This window comes from Beta vulgaris, chromosome 8, assembly GCF_026745355.1.
Source record: "Beta vulgaris subsp. vulgaris cultivar EL10 chromosome 8, EL10.2, whole genome shotgun sequence".
Classification (NCBI taxonomy): Eukaryota; Viridiplantae; Streptophyta; class Magnoliopsida; order Caryophyllales; family Amaranthaceae; genus Beta; species Beta vulgaris.
Genome location: NC_079209.1, coordinates 19,418,798 through 19,425,305, shown reverse-complemented (window position 1 = coordinate 19,425,305; position 6,508 = coordinate 19,418,798).

Sequence of the window (6,508 nt, the reverse complement as noted above, 5' to 3'; positions counted from 1 at the left end):
ACAGGAGAATGCTGAGAAGACAGTATGTGCTCCAGTGCAACCTTCAGAACCAGAAGTAGATCAGGAAGGTTCTCAGAAAGCATTGAAGCCAATCAGAGTCAGGGTTTCTGATGTAAACCAGGTTAACACTCAGAACCATTTCCAGGTTTTAGAAGATCAAGGAGGAGTTGGAGTCCAACAAAGCAAGATAAGAAGAGAAGGAGGGGGAGAGCCTCCTGATGTGAATGGATAGACTCTTATGTTGGAATGTGAGAGCGTTGAATAGCTCCAATAAGCATGCTAATGTGAGGAACTTTATTCACAAACATGCTTTTGGAGTTGTTAGCCTCTTGGAAACGAAAGTAAAAACTAGAAATCTGGGAATATTGTATTAGAAAATTTTTCTGGGCTGGTGTTTTACAAGCAATTCTAGTTATCTTGATAAAGGGGGGACAATCTTAGCATGGAATCCTGGGATCTTTTAGGTAAACATACTTAAAGTAACTAGTTAATTGATGCATTGTTACTTGCAACCTGTTAGTGGTAGTATAGCCTTTTATTGTACTTTCATTTATGCATATAATGAGAGACATAAAAGGTTTGAATTGTGGGAGGATTTGAAACTCTTGAACACTGTAGACCCTTAGCTATTGTGTGGTGATATAAATTGTGTGTTGAATGCTGATGAAAGATTGGGTTCTCAAGTGAGGGAGAATGAAATGAAGGAGGTGAGGGAATGCATGAGTATTTGTGCTATGGAGGATATTAAAAGTTCTGGGCATTTCTTCACTTGGAACAACAAGCAACAGGGGAGGGCTAGAGTTTTCTCAAAGCCTGACAGAGTAATGGCTCATCAAGCTTGGCAGGATGCATTTCCATCAGCTGAGGTTTGTTTTCAGACTGAAGGAGACTTTGATCACTCTCCAGCAGTATTAGCTGTGTACCCTATGGATACAAAAGGCAAAAAACCTTTCAAATACTATACAATGTGGAGGCTTTCTCCTCAGTTTGAATAAGTAGTCAGGGATGCTTGGAATGTACTCTGCAAGGTACAAAAATGTACAAGGTAGTCCAAAACTGAATAAGGTGAAGCTTGCTTTAAAAGAGCTAAACAAGGAGGGTTCTCAGATATCCAAGCAGCAGATAACAGCTCATGCTAGAATGGTTCAATGGCACAAGAACTGATGCATGCACACAGGGGAAGAAGCTTATGCAAGCAGCTGAACTTACAGCAGTGAAAGAATATCATTGAAGCACACTGCTACTTGGAATTTTAGCTCAAAAGGCTAAACTAGCTTGGATTAAAGAAGGAGATGACAACACAAGATGTTTCATCAGAGTATTAAAGCTAGAAGAGTGAGAAACCAATATACAACATAACATGAGCATGGGGAATGGCATAAAAACTGCAGTGTTACTAATGCTTTTTTAAATATTATGAAAAGCTATTGAATGTAGATGGTCAACTAGGAAGTCAGTAATATAGCATAATAAAGGAGGGCCTCTGGTTACTGAAGCTCATAAAGCTCTCCTCACTGCTCCTTATACAGAGGAATGAAGACAGTTTGTTCTCAATCCTGAGATAAAGCTCCAGGCACTGATGGATTTGGAACATACTTCTATAGAGCACTTGGTCTATAGTAGGAGATAGAAGTGATTGAAGCAGTGCTAGATGTACTACAAGGAGGAAAGGTTTTAAAGGCACTGAATACTACAGTAATCACTTTAGTTCCTAAAAAAGCTGCCCAAAATGTATACAGAATCCAGGCCTATATCTGTTTGTAACACTTTATCAAATGTGTTACAAAGGTCTTATGCAATAGATTGAGAGAGGTTTTGCCTATTGATAATGGATAGGGGGTTTTGTACATGGAAGTACATTGCCACAAATATGGTTATTCAAGATCTGGTGAAGCACTATGGGAGGAAGAAAGTAAACCAAGCTGTTTAATGAAGATAGATCTTCAAAAGCTTATAATAAGCTAGGAGTTTTAATGGAAATGTTGCAAGTACTGGAGTTCCTACTGCATTATTGAACTTATTAGGAGTGTGTATACTCCAATGTTCTATTGATGGTGAATATGGAAGTATGGAAGGGTTTTTCAAGTCTTCCAGAGGGTTGAGACAGGGCGACCCCATTTTCCCTTTGCTCTTTGTCATATGTATGGAGTATTTGTCAAGAATTCTGACAAAACTTGGAGAGATTGAGCAATTTCAGTTCCATCCTAAGTGCAAAGACTTGAAACTCACTCACATGTGCTTTGCAGATGACTCGATCATGTGCTGCAAAGGAGATTATGTTTCTATTCATCTCATGTTAAGAGCTTTTAAACTCTTTTCAGACACACCTGGCTTGAAAGCTAACATAAACAAGTCATCTTACTACACATGTGGAATGACTCAGCATGATGTAGAAAGAGTGGCCATTGCATCAGGTTTCACTCAACAAGCACTTCCATTTATGTACCTGGGGGTCCCTATCTGTGCTAAGAAAGTGAATGCTGGCCAATGTGAAGCACTCATAGATAAGATGACCACTAGAATTCGAATCTGGAGCCTAGGAACCTGTCCTAAAACTGCTAGAGTTCAGTTGATCATGCTGTGTTGCTTAGCCTACATGTAATTGGGCTCAAGTTTTTTTACTTCCAAAAAGGTCCTCAATGAAATTAATAAGATTTGTAGGGCCTTTTTATGGAGTGGGAAATATTTTTGCAAACAAGGAGCAGTAGCATGGGAGCAGGTGTGTAAACAGAAGAGTGTAGGAGGTCTTGGTTTCAGGAATATCATAGTCTGGAACACAGCCAGTTAAGGCAAGTATGTATGGGCTATTGCATCCAAATAGGATAGTGTGTGGCTTAAATGGATTAATTCTGTGTATCTGAAAGGCAGGGATTGGTGGACATATGAACCTTCATCAGGGGCTAGTTGGTACTGGAAGAAGATATGTATGGTGAAGGATCAACTGAAGAAGATCTATACACAAAATGAGCTTAGCTGTATGGCAACATACTCCATAAAGGCTGTATATCACGAACTCATGGGGGAGCAATCTGCAGTTACTTGGGATAAAATTATATGGAATAGGTTAACTATTCCTAAAAAGGTTTATACTTTGTTGGCTATGCATAAAGCTCCAAACACTGCCAAGCTAGCCCAATATGGTATTAGTCAATCAGATATGTGTCTAATTTGTGCAGATGCTAGGGAGGATCATAATCATTTCTTCTTTGCATGTTCATATAGTAAAGAATGTTTAAAGTAGTTTAAAGAATGGACTAGCATCACATCAGCTTCTACAGATCTGCAGCAGCTCATCAGGAACATACAGAATGGAAGAAGGTCCAAGTTTCAGAAGCAAGTTTTACTAGTGGACTAGCAGCTTTAGTATATCTTGTTTGGAATAGCAGGAATTCTAGCTATGGCAGCAAAGTATTCTAGTGTTAACTATGTTGTTAAGCACTTGAAAGCACACACAAAAGCTAGAATATGGGCTGTCTTACCCAATAAATTGTCTAGGAAGGATTATCAGTGGTTCAATGAATTGTAATTAGAGGCCTCAGTTGGGCTTGATGTACCAACCTTAAGGGAGGGGGTCCAACCTAGTTGGTTCGTCTCCTTTTAGGTGTGGTTTGGTTGTAAATTGTGGTTCTATTAATCTACTCTCTTAATTCGCAAAAAAAAAAAAAAAAAAAAAAAAAACATAGAAGTTTTCAATTATACAAACTAATCACATAAAATTTCCAAGTGAGAAGTTGTAAAAGAAAGAGCAAAGAGTGTATATTTTGTATCAATAAAATAAAAGAAAAAAAAAATAAATTTTAGAAATCAGAAAATGTTGACATTGTTCTTACTTCCACCTCTCTCCTTCATTCCATTGGCAACAAGCTGAAATTTTTATCAGTTCTTGTTCCCTAAAGCACCGAAAAAACTACCTCCACATTCTTCCTAACTCTCTACAGTTTCAGAAACATTCTCTCAATCCATGGTTTATGTTATGACTCTAAGTCAATGTTATTTTGATGATGATAAACACTTTGTGCATGCTGTAACATGTATGTATGTAACAATGATCTAAGAAAGCTATCAAGATTGGAAGTTCATGAAAGATTGAAGGCTTTGAAGAAATGGAAGTTTAGACATTGTTATATGCTTAGTGATAGTTAGGGGTGAAAGTTATTCGGATAAAATCCAAAATCCAATCCAATCCAATCCAAATTAGTAATTCGGATTGGATTCAAACAGTGTTCGGATTGGATTCAGATTGATAATTTTTGGAAAATTGGATTTTCGGATCGGATTGGATTGAGGATAATTGGATCCAGAAATCCAATATAACCAAATAGTAATATGCCTTGTATTATGTATCTGGATTGGGCTTAAGTGCTTAACTGATTTTTTTTAATAAAAAACCTACTCCATAGTCCAATACACATAGAACTTCAATCCTTCCCCTAAAGCATAACTGCACTTAATTCCTCATTTCTAAATCTACTAGTGCTGTGTGTTTAATTTATTTCATCGAAAAATTAAAGTTTTAGAAAAATCGGATTTTCGGATCGGATCCAATCTAGAGTATGAAATTTCGGATTGGATTGGATCGGATTCAAACCCTAATTGGTTTGGATTTGGATTGAAAAATTGAAATCCAAATTTTATTCGGATCGGATTGGATTAGGCCCTAATCCAAACCGCACACCGAACTTTCACCCCTAGTGATAGTTATGCAAATGTAAATTATTCGAACTGTGTGATAAACTTTGTGTTAGAAATAGAAATGTGAAATTAGAATGGTTATTATTTTCTTAGAGTTAAGAAAATAGATAATCATACTAATTCCATGTATCTATATAAAAAGGGAAGTTTAGTTTCAAAAATGAGTTTATTTTAGAAAACGTTTTTTAGAAAAAAAAAAGATTTTATGAAAACTCATTTGAAAAAGGATTTTGTAAAAACCGATTTAAAGAAGGATTTTGTAAAAAAACTGATTTAGAAAAGGATTTTGTAAAACCGATTTAAAGAAAAATATTTTCTAAAAGAATTTCTGAAAACAAAAAGATTTTTAATAAAGAAAATAAAGATAAAGAAAAAAAGGGAAACATATTTTTGATGAAACGTTTTTAGATAAAATGTGGTTACTAGTTGACTTTGGAGAATTCTTTGCTTATAAGGATGGAAAAGAAAAATCAGCTTCTATAAAAGATAAAATTTGTTTTTAAAAAGGAAAATTTTATCCCTTAATCCTAGGAGTAAAAGTTAACGTTTGTTTTTAGAAAGGAAAAGTTTTATCCCTTAATTTTAGGAGTAAAAGATAAATCCATCTTTGAGAAGGATTTTTGGTTAGTCCATAAGGTATAAAAGGGTTTAAAACTCAGTTTCATAACTCACGTTTTTAGTGAAAATAATCGGAGATTTCGAGAGCTGGAAATAGTTTCCTAAGGTACAGAGTATAGCACAGAGTTTTAGTCAGGTTGAGTAACTATTCGGAATTTGTAATTGTCCTATAATTTGCTTGAGTAAGAAGCAAACTTTTGAGGATCTTTTCTTTCTGTAATTTCATTATTATAGAGAGTAGCAACGCTTAGAGTTAAGTATTAGGGAGCACTATTAGAGTTAGTAGTGGGGGAATCTTGTTGTATCAAGAGGGTGGATATTTTAGGATTCAATTAATGAAAGAGTTTATTTGTGTGGATGTAGATCTCAAAGGTGAGATTGAACTACGTTATTTCTAGTGTTTGGTAATTGATTTCATATTGAGTTTCGTTTTAGTTTTTGCAAAAATAAAAATCGGAGAATTACAAGCGAAGAGCATAGTGCTAGGCACAATGCCATAACAGAGTTTTTGCGAAAAGCGAATAAATTTAGTCACTCAATTCAACCCCCCGCTTCTCGAGTGTCACTTTGTACTCCAACAAGTGGTATCAGAGCAGGCTATTCTCAAAAGGCTCATCCCTATAGAGTAGAAGTCATGAACATGCAAGATGACTCTCGAGAGAGACATACAAAGTGTCCGATTTTTAACGGAAAAGACTACGGATGGTGGAAGGCTAGGATGAGGATCTACATCCAAGGATCGGACTATGAATGATGGAAAATCATAAGAAAAGGACTAATCCTTATTCAAGCTAAATATGCTGAAGGAAAGATGGTCTACAAGGATGAAGACGACTACAATTCAGTTGACTATGCAAAAGCCGAAGAAAACTTCAAAGCTCACTAGTAGAATAAATGCTTATTGTTTTGGTTATTAAGTGACGTATTGCGGCGGTTTTGACCGCACAACAATTAAGGGGGCAGCAATAGATAATTAATATATTGTTGCGGTTTTGAACCGCAACAATATCTGAACATATTGTTGCGGTTTCTTGGTAAAACCGCAACAATAGGTTTTTTTTAATAAAAATGTACAATGTATTGTTGCGGTTTTGCCTAGGAAATGCAGCAATATCTTAGTCTATTGCTACGATTGTTGTCCAAAATCGCAACAATATGTCCTGGTGCAACCAATTTTTTTTTTAAATTTTTTTTTCAT